A 15742-nucleotide genomic window follows, 5' to 3' on the forward strand; every position below is an offset into this window, starting at 1 on the left:
GTTACCATGTGGTACCCTTTCCTATTCAGGGTCATGTATGAATTCCCTATTGAGGGAGTTTCTTGAAGCATTACTATATCAAGCGCATGACAATGGATATACTTTAACCCAATGCCGCTTTAGATTTTAAACCCCAGCCCATTGATGTTCCAGGTAGTCAGTTTAATTCCTTGACCCCTCACTATTGGCATTGAGCAGTAGTACAATGAATATCACAAACAGTCTCTCCCATCCTGCGACCCCAAATACGGCCTCCGGAGCGACTCCTAGGCGGCCACCCTGCGCAACAATGACCTGAAAAATTCTGTATGTGACTTGGATTTCGATGTCAACTAAGATGTACCCACACCAAATGGTATTTCCTCCTGTTGCAAAACCAGAAACCCCAGATCCACCAACAAATCAGACCCACACTTGCCCACCCATTTAACTGCTTGCTTCCCTCCCTGCCTCCCTGCACAATGGGGACTAAAACCGTCCGCCACCCCCAACATGCAGAGTTCCTGTCGCCCACCCATAAACAATTTCAGGGCACATGAGCTACCCCACTCCCAATCTACGAATGCAAAATACATTACGCGTTATCCCACCCGAACCCCCTTGAGGAAAAGCACAGCCAAGAGGCCCAATGCGACACCCATCTATTATCCGGTGGTGTCCTAGAGCAAACACAGATGTGTCTGTGGCCCCATCAAAAGAAATAACAACTGCAAAGCAATTGAAAGTAAGAAACAACAAATAATTTAAAACCTTAACTGGTCCACTAGGGCCCTGGGCCGGCCCCCTAAACTCCGGCTCAGTGCAGTACATTGACATGAGGTCCTCCCCTAGCACAACCGGACAGATCAATAGTCATTGTACAAGCACCTCTGAGGAAACGACCTTGTGCAATCGCATTAATGCACTCTAGAGGGCTTCCAGAGTCTGGGATTCATACAACATAGCCTTACCAGTCTCCGGGTCAGCACCCCCCTGTATGTCCCTGGAAATCGGAGTCAGAGTGTGTAGGAGAACGCCTCTGCTGACGCCAGTCCACAGCATCATCCGCAGCCGAGAAACCTTTTTTAAACTTCTTCTTGACCGTGCGCCAGCCTTCCAGTCAGTCCCAGGCGTCCTCCGGTCGATTGAAAAACCACGACCTGCCATCGGCCTCCACTCTCAGCTTGGCAGGGGAACACCATTGCATATTTAACCTCTTGGTCTTGGAGGGCCCGCGTCACCTCCAGGAAGCTGCGGCATTATTTCTGCACTCTCAGAGTAAAGTCCGGAAAGAAGATGATCTTACTGTTTTTGAAGGTAAGTGGGGGGGGGGGGGCTCCTGTCGTTTGAAGAATGAAATCACTGTCTTGGAAGTTAAACACCCGGGCAAGGAGCGGCCTCGGGGGCCCACCTGGCTTCAGCCGGCCTCCTGGCACAAGATGAGCCCTTTCGATCGAAAAGCATTTGGAGAGACGTCGTTGTTGCAGATGTTTAAGAACCAGCTCCTCAACAAAAAGGTCAGCGGCCTGCCCCTCGGCACGTTCTGGCACACCCAAAATGCGGACGTTGTTGCGCCACATTCTCCCTTCATAGTCATCTAGCTGTAGTGCCATTGCCTCATGAGGAGAGCGCAACTCAGTTACCTGCAGCTTAAGAAGGGTGATGTTAGAGACAAGTTCCTTGTTGGTGCACTCAACTGTCCCCACGCGTTTTATTCATGTCCTCAATGCCACGTTTGTTGCCATAGCGCCTTGATCGCCTCGAGGAGATCTTTATTCGTAGGTTCCATGGTATCGCTCGGGGCCGCCGTCTCCCCTCGGTCTTCACCCTGTTGCTTTTGCTAAGCGAATTTCTCTAATTTGGTCTGCGTTGCCGTCCGGTTGTTGCCTCCAGACACCATGATATCAGTGTAGGTGTCTCCACTCGATGTCGGGGTGCGACTGCTACTCCCCGCCGCCTGCAGTGTAGTCGTCCACTCGGCCTGTCAGTTTTTGTGGGGGCACCCCGGTGGCAGGACTGCTTGGTTGGACTTACTGCGCGTATCCCTTCTCAGTGAAACTCTCACAAATCGTGCCCGCCCTGATAGCTACCCGGAGCAGGGCTAAACACTTCTCTGCCTGACTGTCGAGGTTCCCCAATCACCACTCCTCACGTTGCACCCCCAGTGGACTAGGCCAGTATGTGGGGGAAGCAGGAATCCAGACATCCCCTCAGGCAAATCCCGCTCTACCGATCACTTTAAGAGCTGAGATGATCACACGCCGCAATCGTCCCAGCAGCGCTCTGGTGCCTTCATCGCCTACCATTACCGGCTCCGTTCAGTATCCAGACCTCAAGGGTCTTGCCGCTAAATTTTACCAGAACCCAATAGTCCGTCAGGGATGAATATTTTAACGGTGCCCACTTTGGGCACTCAGGACAGTGTCAGGGGTGGCTCGCAGGACGCATTGCGCACAAACCTTTACCAAGGCCACCGACTGTCATCACGAGGTCCAGGAAAGCACAGCAGTCTGTAGGGCGACCTGCAGAGACCACTTTAAAACAAGTCCTGGGGCCACAAGGCCACCCCGATCCTATGCGCGCAAGCAACTTTGAGGCCTCAGGAGCAGCCATTCAACCCCTTTGTCACTGGGGTCTTGGGGCCAAGCACATCTACCCCCGTCCGCGGTGCTGTAGAATGTCGTTTTGCAGACAGGCACTTACCTCTGATACTTTCGGTCTCTGCCGAGCCGGGCCGTGAACGCAGTCTAACGTAGCTCGCTCTCGCCGATCTGGCTCACTCTCGCCGGGCTCCAATGTTGATCCAGTGTGCAGAGTGCGCTCAGGAATAGTCCGCCAATCAGCCCCAAACTGGGCACACACTAAGCCGGGCACCACTGTACACCAAGGAGTCCCCCGAGGCGAGAATCGGTCCAGCGGACAACATATTATGCGGATAATTTGGAAGTGGCGCTCCGGAGCAGAGCTACCGAGCGGCCATTCCCTTCAGCGGTTAGCCACGCCCCGATACAATACTTTTAAATGTATTTGATCAGATAGATATCTCCATAGATTCAAAGGAAAATATGCAGGTACTCCTAATGGGGGATTTCAATGCAAAAATCTCTACTTCCTTACTCTATACATTTCGGAATTCAGAACTTGAAGAATCTTGCTCTATTCCAGCGGCAGTATTTCCAGATCATATTAGAGCAAATAAAAGGGGGAAAATTATATTGGAAAGAATTAATGAATTCAACGGAATAATTTTAAATGGGAGAACGAGAGGAGATGTGCCAAGCTCATCTACCCAAAAAGGTCCAACAGGGTTATCTATTTTGGACTATGCCATCAGCAGTTATGATTTGTTTAATAACTTTTGCAGCCTCGCTATAGAATTTGTCCAAAGTAGTGACCATGCAATACTTCATCTTCAAATAGACCTCCACCTTCAACTAACTTCCACATGGTCCCTAGCATCTGGTAGGGGGGATGTAATAATTAAACAAAAGCCAGCTCGAATACTGTGGAGCAGCAAGAACATTAATCAATTTGTAATGAAATCAATAAGATTATGGAGTCTCATATATATGAGCAAATCAACAAGAGAGTTAACCATATCTCCAGTTTTGAAAGCTTAAAAACATCACTATCTACGATTTTGGAAAAAAAAACCTCTTCCCAGCAAAGTCAGCCCACTAAGGATAAATGACCCGACAATAAATCTTCTGTCTAAGAAACTAAACCAGTTGATTAGGTTACAATTTATGAACATCTCTACGGCTAGGAAGGCCAAAGTTTCCACCTTGAAGAAAGGGCAAAAAAGAATGAGTAGAAAGAGAATAGAATAAAAATGGATAGATTTTGCGTGGACCTGCAAGAAGCGGTGAGTTAAAACAATTCTAAAGCCTTTTGTATATAGTTGCAGAAGCCAGTGGAAATAAAATACCACTCCTGTCACTCAAAAAGAATGGGCCATTTATTTATCCAAACTATATGAGTAAAATATATCTTCACTGACATCGGGAAATCCCTATGCAATGGAGTTGACAGTGAGATCGACCTGCAGATAAAGCCACCTACTGCAAATTGACATGTACATTAGGAAAGCAAGAGACATAGCAGCAATGAGACCCGACAGGATTTCGGTGAAGGTCATAAAAGAAAATATCGAAGGCTGGAGCAAACTCTTGCCCCCCCCCCCTATTTAGGTATTCTATCAGACTGGAAACATTTCGAACTCGTGGAAAGGCAGGATAGTAGTTCCCCTTCTGAAAAAACGTTCACGCTTCTCTCCGAGCAATTATCGCCAGATTGCCCTCCCTGATGCCATAGGAAAAATATTTGCTGCCAGCATTTTGGAACAACTGACTGACCTTTCCTGGCTGATGAGGGGTGAAACCCCGAAACCAGTCCTAGGATGCTTGTTTGCAATCCAGGGAGGACCTGGCCTGACAGTTCAGGCTGGACTGTTCCCATTGGGTGCAGGGTCAAGATTGATTTGCATACGGCTGGGTCCAAACTGGAATGGCATGGTGAGCAAAAAAATGATGGATTTAGGCACATATCTTTGTACTGGGGTGAATGTATGACATTGATCTGCATTCTGTCCATCAATTGTTCTGTTTGCATTTGTCACCCCGAGTGGGACTGGTGTGCCCAGAAGTGGGTCCCGTGCTCTCCATGCCACTGAACTCAAGCTATCCTGGCTGATGAGGGGTGAAACCCCGAAACCGGTACTAGGGTGCTTCTTTCCAGTCCAGGGTGGACCTGGCCTGGCAGTTCAGGCTGGACTGTTCCAATTGGGTGCAGGGCCAAGACTGATTTGCATATCTGGGTCCAAACTGGAATGGCATGGTGTGCAAAAAAGCGATGGATTTAGGCCCAGATCTTTGCACTGGAGTGAATGTATGACATTGTTCTGCACTCTGTCCATCAATTGTTCTTTTTACCATCTCTAATCCTCTGGAGGTAATTTGGCACTGTGCATGCTACTCCCATATCATCGGTTTGTTTACCTTGTCTCACATCCAAACAATTCTGAGTACAAGAGAAATTGAATGTGTTTTTTATAGTTTATGTTACAGAACATATGTACTTTACAGAAGAACAGACACTGAAGGAAGTGACCCTATTAGGGTCTCCCGGGTCACTTGCGACCACCTCTCAAGACTGTGCATACACTCGAGCGGAGTCCAGTCTGACCAGCCTCCTTGAATTGCTGCAGAGGGACTGACTTCAGCAAACATAGAGATACAATATGTAGACTTTCTGACCAAGAACGTCCCACCCCTAATGCAAATCTACTAGCATGGGCAGCTAAAACAAAGGAGTACAGAAAGATGAGTTTCGACTGTGGGATCGGGCGCACGTTATCTTCATACAAAGGGTACTCTGTCCATGCCTACAGCTAAGCTAATGTGAGAAAGCGCTATCTATCGGAGAGGAATGCATAATTATGAACAGGGTAGCAGAGCAAGGCCTAACCTTGGAGAAACGAAAATTTCCACAGCCTGCTTTTCGAGTCAGGGGATACATAGCTAACGACGTGATTCAAAATGGCAGCTGAGATTAAAATGGTGCCACAAATGCTAACTTAACACATGCAATGCATTAACAGTATAGCTAAAACATTTTCATTCCAACAGACCCTCCTTTTAGCATCTGCTAAACCTTTGCAGAATTGGGAACAAATAAGTTGTAATGTGAGGAGAAACAAAACACATCAACACTTAGAATTATTCATATATTCAGTAGAGGAAATTGACATTGTAAGGGATGATGTAGAACCAAATATGCCCTCATCAATCTGCATCATATCGGCAATATCGTTTTGCAACATGATGGCAGTACTAGTGGCATGAACTGTCTTTTTCTGTTTAGGAAAGAGAATGCCTGTACAGTAGAGCAACAGGTCAGGAGACATTGTATACAAAGATCACATGTGAAGATAATACCGGCAATCACAGCTAGAAAGATAAGGATCCTCCAACCCAAGGACGTGAACATACCCCAGAGCCACCCAGAGAGAGTCCAATTACCATATTCTTGGTGAATATCGGATAAAAGTCTGTGCAATTTCTGTATGGCAGTATGCACATTGGGGACATGGTCAGGTATGCACACACAGCAGCTGCTGGCAATAACGCAACAGGCCCTTCCCTGATCTGCAAGGATGACGTCTAACACCATCCGGTTTTGTAGGGTGACAAGCCTCGTAGCCTGGAGCTCAGCAGCAATATTGGACAGTATCCCTGCTGTTGTATTAATAACCCCTTCCACAACTCTTGTGAGCCGGCGAATGTTAAGGCTATTGGACATGTGGCCCCAAAAAGGTTTGATATCCTTCATGGCATCCTCAAAGGTAGTATCTGTTTGGTCTATATCCTTTGTGTAAATGACCCTTCTCACTCAGGGCAAGTATACACTCCTACGCTGCAGCTGATGGTCTTTGTGGTAATTGGATGGAGGTATATACACAGGGGGAAGTAGAAAAGATAGATAACACCTGCCCAACCATCCCCTCGGGAACCAGACATAAGCTTGGGATCCACAGACAAAATAGACATTAGAGGGTGGTATTAAGGGCGGACAAACGGTTGTTCTTAATCCGTATGTGGAATTGCATCTGCTCTCCCCACCTTTATCCTCCCGGTCCCCTGGACACAAAAACTAGCTGTTGTGTTGACCACTGACACTGGTTTTGGCTGGTCCTCAGTAACATTGTGAGCCTGGAAAGACTGGAAATAGTCTGACGTGTTAAACCCTTTGAAATCAGCTATCTCCATTCAAGACTAACGGCCACATGCATCATCCCGGGTGTTTGCGAATTCTTAATTGCGAAAAATAGCGATTCGCAATTTAGAATTAGCAAAACGGGATGCATGAATATTTTCGGTAAATTTATGCGATTCGGTAAAAATCGCAATTTTTACCGAATCGTATAAATTACCGAAATACAATTTGTGAAATCGCTATTCCCATTGGTTCCTATGGGCCAAAAGGCCCATAGGAAGCAATGGGGAGGCATTAGCAAATTGCGATTTTCACTTTGAAAATCGCAACTTGTTAATGCATTTCATGGGTGCAGGGGGGGGTCCAAAGGACCCCCCCATGCACCCCTGAAATGTATTTTTCGCATCATGTTTCACACACACATGTCCTAAGGACATGTGTGTCCGTAACATGAATGTTGAAAAAAATGCATTTTCTGCGTTTTAAACACTTTTTGCAAATTTACCGAGTGGTTCAACCACTCCGTAAATTTGACCCCCTAATTGCGATTTCGCAATTTTAAAAGTAATCATGCATTGCTTTTAAGAAATCGCAAATTTGTGATTTCTTAAAAGCAATCGCAATTTTAGAAATCGCAAAAATGTTGCGATTTCTAAAATTGCTTCATGCATCCCAAAAAGCACTTTTGGAATCGCAAACGGACGATTTTACGGAATCGCACCGTTTGCGACTCCAAAAATGCTTGATGCATGTGGGGGCAAGTCCCGTTCTTTATACTTTTGTATGCGTTCATAAAACACATTAAAAACAAATACCAAACACCTCTTAGCCGGTGTAACCAGGAGGACCAGCGAGAGCCGCCTCCCCCCGATACCCGGCGCAAACCTATAACATGTGACCCCCCCTCTTGTCTCCACAGCCACCGAGACTCCAGGAATGGAACCGAGTGGAGCAATACAGCTGTGACCAAGAAGACGAGATTGGGCCCTTTAACTGGATGGGCGGTCGTATGGAGGAGGAGGAGTCACGATCCCCGATAAGTGGCAGCAGTGAGAGACCTCAGGTGTGTTAATACACCGGAGGAGCGGACAGAGAGTGGCAGAGCGGAGAGGCGTGGAGCAGTGTGGAGATCGGAGAAACAAGAGCGGAAGAGAAGGAGAAGCTGGAGGCTGGTGAAGAGACCGAGGCGTGCACATCGGAGGCGGAGGAGACGCCAGGAGGAGTTGAAGATGAGGACGGGAGGAACGCAGCGGAAAGGAGAAAGCCAGGAGGCCAACACTACATATTCGCCCAGCCACACGCCAGGAGGGGTGTACCTATCCGAGGTGCGTACTCGTATCGCGGGATGGGTGAAAAAGAAAGGCAGAAGCCTCACCTAAACCATCCTGTTCCCCCCCCCCCCCGGGTTCCATCACCTTCACGTTCATTGTACAGTTCTGCACTTACGGTTTCCCTCACTCCCAACCCCTTGCTACCTGTAAATAGTCAGAAGTGTGGACTGATACTTTCCTCTCTTGTGTTTCCCCCTCACCTGTGGAGCCTGGGTCACTACGGAGCCGGAGGCGAACAGCCGAAGGAGGAGCCCGATCCGAAGGAGGGAGGAGAGACTACTCAGAAAGACCCGACAAGAGAGAAGCCGATCACCGAGAAGAGGCGTCCCACGAAAGACCTGTACCGATTTGTTATTTCACCAATTAAATCCTTCTAAAACCAAGACCCGTCTCCTGCCCTTCTCTACCCCGCATGTTACAGTGATGTAGAATGCGGGCAAACCATCCGTCTGTGTAACGAAGATGGACGAGGTCGTACAGGCACTCGTGAAGGGTCAGGAAAGACTGGAGTGGCTCGCGGAGCAACAGATTCGATCAGCAGATGCTGACAGGGAAATCATGAAAGCGGCCCGTGCACTCGACCCTCCCCTGGCCAGTGGACCAGTGACGCTAGGAGTAACTCCCCAGAGCATCAGTGGGGTGTCCCTGCAAAAATATCAGCCAGGCGAGGATCCAGATGCGTTCTTGCTGAACTTCGAGAGGGCTGCTCGAGCATGCGGTTGGGCCGGAGCGAAGTTGCCTTTCTTTCTCGCCCCGTTGCTGGTGGGAGAGGCACAAGCGGCCTACCAGGTGGCGAACCCGACGGGTGACACCCCCTATGCCGATATCAAGAGGACCATATTGGATCATCTCGGTTTAGATCAAGAGGCCTACCGCCTCAGGTTTCATAAAGAGCGAGGAGTTCCAGGGGAAACCCCTAAAACACTGTTCGTTCATTTAAAGATGGCTGCTGATAAGTGGCTAACACCCAACGCGTGCACCAAGGAGGAAATAATGGACAGAGTCTATCTGGAACAGTTTCTAGAGGCCCTACCGTTTGCAACACAGAGGTGGCTAAAACAGCATCACAACCTTACTACCACCCAAGCCGTGGAAATGGGCACGACGTTTTCGAGAGTATAACAGAGACCTCCCCCTCCCTGGGAGCTGAAGAAACAAAAGGCCGCCTTCAAAACTGAGAAAAGACCCCTGAAAGTCCCGGAACCGCCTAAGCCCAAACCTTGGAGACCAGAACCCCTGTCTCACAGCGGACCGCAATGTTTCGAATGCGGCACCTGGGGCCACATAGCCCAGATGTGCCCCAGGAAGAAAGCAGCAGAAGAACCTATGGAGGTCGGGTACCTTCCAAAAGACTGTGCTATATTCGGCCGAAATGGGGCATGCATACAGAGTAAGTATAGAGGTAAATGGTAACCCCGTCCAAGCCCTCCTAGACTCAGGTTGCCGCCAATCGGTGGTACAAGCACATCATGTGCGGCCCCAACAGGTTATTCCCAGGGAAAAGGTGTACATCAGGTGTGTCAATGGGGATATGAGACCCTACCCCGTGGCGGTACTTCCCATAGTCCCCTGCAAGGGTAACCCCCATAATATCCAAGTGGGTGTGCTGTCCTCTCTTCCGGAGGACCTGATAATTGAAACAGACAATCCTACCTTCTTAGACATGTTTCGTCAGAGCATAGGATCCTACGATCCGAGGAGGAAAACTCTTAAGAGCAACCGGCCTTTGCCAGCGTTAGTATCTCCGGAACCATGGATATTGGACCAGAGTTTTCATTTTGCTCAGGCGAACGATGGGACGTTGTTCAACGCGTGGGAAAACGCGTGGGAAAACGCTCACCAAACTCAAGGACAAAGGCCGCTAAAATACTCCCGTTTTTTAATTAAAAACGACTTACTGTACAGACAGGGACAAAAGGACGATCCGGAGCAACTACTCATCCCTGTGCCATTCAGAGAACAAGTACTCTTCTATTCTCACTCCCACTTGGTAGCCGGCCATACGGGAGCAGAAAAAACAACCCAGAATATCCTTAGATGCTTTTATTGGCCAGGGATCTATAAGGACGCTATGACCTTTTGCCAGGAATGTGAGATTTGTCAGAAACGGAATATGACCAAACCTCCAGCTGTGCCTCTGCAACCCCTATCCATCATCGGGGTGCCCTTCGAAGGGTCGGCATGGACCTTATAGGCCCTCTTCCCAAGAAAGGGGCACCGATACGCCCTCATAATCGTGGATTACTCAACAAGGTTTCCGGAGGCCTTTCCGCTTACGTCCACCACCACCAGAAACAAAGCGGACAAAATGCTGGAACTGTTTTCTAGGGTGAGGTTCCCTAAGGAAGTTGTGACGGACCAGGGAACCCCCTTTGTATCGCGCCTGATGAGAGAGGTCTGCCAGCTTCTGCATATCCATCAAATCAGAACTGCCGTGTACAACCCACAAACGGACGGGCTAGTAGAAAGATACAACAGAACCCTGAAGACCACGCTTAGAAAAATGCTAGAGGTTAACGGAGCCGACTGGGACCAGATCCTTCCCCTAGCCTTGTACGTCATCCGCGGACAAAAACAAAGCAGTATGGGTTTGTCGTCATTTGAGCTACTATACGGTCGACAACCACGCTCTCTACTGGACATGACGAAGGAGGCCTGGGAGAAGGAGACCCCGGAGGAAACGCTAAAAACCCTGGAGTATGCCCGGAACCTTCGATCTAAGCTTGGGAAATTAAGAGACCTGGCTTTTGCCAATCTGGAAAAAAACCAGAGGCAACAGAAAACGCTGTACGACAAAGGAAAAAAATGGCATCGATTACAGAAGGACGATTGGGCCTTGATCCTCCTACCCTCTTCGTCGCAGAAATTCAAAGCGGAATGGGGGGTCCTTACAGGGTGGTCGACACTATCGGGAACACCAGCTACCGGCTGCAAATACATCCCCGGAAGTCCCAAGTGCACCATATCAATATGCTAAAAAAATGGCTCGGTACACCGCCAGTGGGGATACACCTGGCGGACCCCAACCCACCGACAGTAACAAAGACAATAGACAAACTCGTGATCAATGAGGACCTAAGAGAGGCAGAGAAGCAGGAACTGATGAACACCCTGAATGAACACGCCACTGTGTTCTCAGACCTACCCGGAAAAACCACCCTGGCGGAACACCAAATACCGACCCTACCAGGGAAGATTGTCAAGATCTGCCCCTATAGGATACCAGAACCCAGAAGGAAGGGGATCCGACAAGAAGTGGCAGAAATGCTGAGGTTAGGTGTCATCAGACCCTCCCATAGTAACTGGTCAAGTCCCATCGTAATGATCCCGAAACCCGATGGAACTCGGCGGTTCTGTATGGGCCTCCGAGCCCTTAACGAGATTTCCACCTTCGACGCCTATCCTATCCCCAGGATAGATAAACTCATCGAAAAATTAGGGGAAGCCAAATTCATAAGCACCATAGACCTCACTAAAGGTTATTGGCAAGTTCTCCTTAAGGAAGAAGACCGACACAAGACCGTATTCACCACAGACGAAGGGCATTTTGAATTCACTGTGCTGCCGTTTGGGCTACACGGAGCCCCGGCCACCTTCCAAAGGCTGATGAATAACACTCTAAAAGAAATGTCGACCTTCACATCTGCCTATTTGGACGACATTGTCGTCTTTAGCCCTGATTGGGAGACCCACTTAGAACATCTGCACCAAGTACTGGATACCCTGGAGAAGGCCGGCCTGAAGATCAATGCAAAGAAATCCAGAATGGCTTTTCAGAAAGTAAAATATCTGGGGTACGTGCTAGGACATGGCCTTATCGAGCCCCAAATAGAAAAGGTACGGGCCATAGCAGAGACACCGTTCCCTAGAACAAAAAAGAAAGGCGTGCGTTCTTGGGCCTTATCGACTACTATAGACGCTTCATTCCACAATTTGCTCAGCTAGCCGCCCCCCTCACTGAGACTCTGAAAAATCGAGTCAAACAAACTGAGATGTCCACCCCAACCCCGGTAATGCTAGAAGCCTTCACTGCCCTGAAACGCATGATCACGTCGACCCCCATCCTGTCCTCACCCGACTTTTCACGTCCCTTCTCCCTGCACACGGATGCTTCCGATTATGGTATAGGGGCGGTATTATCTCAGGTGGGGGTGGATGGGCTAGAACATCCCATAGTCTACATCAGCAGAAAGCTGTTCCCCAGGGAGCTCAGATACCCCACGGTAGAAAAAGAGTGCCTTGCGATTAGGTGGGCGATGGACAAGCTGGCCTACTATTTGGAGGGGCGGCCATTTACCCTCTATACAGACCATGCGGCCCTCCTATGGATGGCTCGCAATAAATCAAACAATGCAAGGGTGATGCGTTGGTTCTTGGCTCTACAGCCCTATTCATTCACGGTGTGTCACAAAAAAGGAACTGACAATACAGGTGCCAATTTCCTCTCCAGGAATCCACTTCCCGAACGGAAGTGTCCAGGGGGATGGTGTGTAACCAGGAGGACCAGCGAGAGCCGCCTCCCCCGATACCCGGCGCAAACCTGTAACATGTGACCCCCCCCCTCTTGTCTCCAGAGCCACCGAGACTCCAGGAATGGAACCGAGTGGGGCAATACAGCTGTGACGAAGAAGACGAGATCGTGCCCTTTAACTGGATGGGCGGTCGTATGGAGGAGGAGGAGTCACGATCCCCGATAAGTGGCAGCAGTGAGAGACCCCAGGTGTGTTATTACACCAGAGGAGCGGACAGAGAGTGGCAGAGCGGAGAGGCGTGGAGCAGTGTGGAGATCGGAGAAACAAGATGAAGAGAAGGAGAAGCAGGAGGCTGGTGAAGAGACCGAGGCGTGCACATCCCGAGTACCATCGGAGACGGAGGAGCCGCCAGGAGGAGTTGAAGACGAGGACGGGAGGAATGCAGCGGAAAGGAGAAAGCCAGGAGGCCAACACTACGCTTCGTCCAGCCGCAGGCCAGGAGGGGTGTGGCTATCCGAGGTGCATACTCGTAATGCGGGCTGGGTGAAAAAGAAAGGCAGAAGCCTCACCTAAACCATCCTGTCCCCCCCCCCCGGGTTCCACCACCTTCACGTCCTTTGTACAGTTCTGCACTTACGGTTTCCCTCACTCCCCACCCCTTGCTACCTGTAAATAGTCGGAAGTGTGGACTGATACTTTCCTCTCTTGTGTTTGCCCCTCACCTGTGGAGCCTGGGTCAATACGGAGCCGGAGGCGAACAGCTGAAGGAGGAGCCCGATCTGAAGGAGGGAGGAGGGACTACTCCGAAAGACCCGACAAGAGAGAAGCCGATCACCGAGAAGAGGCGTCCCACGAAAGACCTGTACCGATTTGTTATTTCACCAATTAAATCCTTCTAAAAGCAAGACCCGTCTCCTGCCCTTCTCTACACCGCATGTTACAGCCTGTCAGACCGTTGGGGGGCTCTATGATGAAAATGTACATTCTCGCAACTACTGATGTATGACAGTGGCATGGACAACAAGTTATCACTTTTATGAGTGAGGGGAGTAATCCAAAAACCCAACAATTAGTTGTATTCGATACCTCATGAGCCTGATGTAACATTTGTATAAATACATTATCCCTATAAGACTTTCGGTGCTCTCCTTTGTGAGGGACCAAAGTGACAAAAATGTGTTCAGAGGAATGGGTGTTGTACAAACCAAGGAATGTACAGGATACTTCTCCTCCAGGAACCAGGATAGCTCCAATACAATTATTAGTGCAATCGCAACTATTAATGCAAAAACTATTTTACTGTTTTTGGACCAGCCCTGGTGCACTAGTCGCAGTGATGCAAATGGCTGCTCCTCCTCCTTAATGGGCTGACCAAGCGGATACAGTATGAAACAAGGAAAAAAAGAATGCAGTAAAAGTGATAGCAAGGGCAAGTGTTCCCAGTGTCTGTCAGAGCCTCACTGTTAGACTTCTATTGTTCATCAACGTTGGGGCTCTTGAGCACCGGCGGTGGAGCGACTCAGTCCTAGCTCTTGATGAATCCCAAGTCATCCAGGTAATGTACCCCCCTTCAAAGGAGCACGTTCGATCTAACCTGTCCAATGTCCAAACAATGCACCAATCTCGCCTCACTCTAATCTAACACTGTTGGTACTTTTGACAAAGTACACCCTGACTTGCACAGTCCATCCCTAACTAATCTGACTTTGCCTTTGGTGCTCTGTCCTTCACCTGAGGATGCAAATTGTACCTGGTTACTCCAGGCACAGAGGGGACCACGAATAGGGGCTCAGGCACAGAGGGGTCAGTGGAATGGGGCTCCTGAATGGCCCTGATCTCCTGGGGCACTGCCGCATTTAGCACCTCATTATTTTCGGCATCCATTTGGGTCCATGTTAGAATCGCATCACTGAATGGGATGAACTGGGGCACCTTCTCATTCTCCGAATCCCCAATGCCCTCCCTTACCCACTGATCATAGTGCAAGGGCAGGGGTACTCTGCGGCAGTGGTTTGAATGAATCCAATTCTTTCGGTCGGCGACTTTTACGGCTGTGCGGGTAGCAAGTAGGGCCTGGACAGTGTTCCTTCCAGCGGGGCTCCAAACTCTTTTTCCGCTGGAAGTTCTTCACGAGGACAAAGTCGTCAGGCCGAATATCATGTCCGGGCACCACGGGTACAGGTGGTAGAGACTCGTGTATCTGTTGGTGAATAGAACGCAGACTTTTAGTTAACTCACACAGGTAATCTGTCAGCAAAGGATACTTAATTTCCAAACTTACACGGTCGCAGGAAGCCTCAGACAATCGCCGGGTGTCCGAACACAACCTCCTGGGGTGGCAATCCTGTCCTAGAATGTGCAGTTGTTCTTGTGGACAGAAGGGCTAAAGGAAAAGCATCTGGCCACTGCAACCCTGTGGTCTTCTGCATCTTTGCCAATTTCAGTTTGAGAGTACAATTGTACTTCTCAGCCAAACCTGCTGATTGGGGGTGATTCGCAGCATGGAAATTCTGTCTGATGTGTAGTCTCTCACAAACTAGCTGAATAACCTTGGCATTGAAATTACTTCCGTTATCACTTCAGATCAAACGGAGCAAGCCGAAGTGAGGAAAGAACTCCTTCAGGAGTATCTTTGAAGTCGCAATGACTGAATTTTCTTTACTGGGGTAAGCCTCAACCCATTTACTGAACGCACAAACAGTCACTAACACATACTTCAAATTATTGTCCCTGTCCATTTCATTTGAATGACCTCAAAAGGGAAAGCGGGAGGTGCAAAATTTCCGGGTGGTGTAGGGGTACCCTTGCCGTGTTGTGCATCATGCACACCATGCAGTATTTTACTAAGTGTGTAGCTGTCTTGGGGATGTTGACATTTTGCTATACGGGTCTTACAACTTGCAAATACCCTTAGCACTGATGTGGGCTGGGCCATGGGCCATTGTCACTACAGGAAGAACATATGCACCTGGCATCATCCATCTCTGCTTCCCTGACTTGTCAATCCAACATCCTTCATCATTCAAATGTGCAGTACTTTCTTGCCACACTGCTAATTCCTCCACCGTTGCTTCACTCTGGATCTCTTTCACATTTTCTAGTGTATCCTCAAACATGGAGAACTCGGGCACCCACCTGGCGGGACCTGCTAAAACATTCTTTTCATCTTTGTTCGGGCTGTTTCCTTAGCTGTCTGATCTGCAAAAGCATTCCTCCTACCCACATTGTTAGTAATTTTCTATGGGT

The sequence above is a fragment of the Lissotriton vulgaris genome, chromosome 5 (assembly GCF_964263255.1).
Source record: "Lissotriton vulgaris chromosome 5, aLisVul1.2, whole genome shotgun sequence".
NCBI classification, from domain to species: domain Eukaryota; kingdom Metazoa; phylum Chordata; class Amphibia; order Caudata; family Salamandridae; genus Lissotriton; species Lissotriton vulgaris.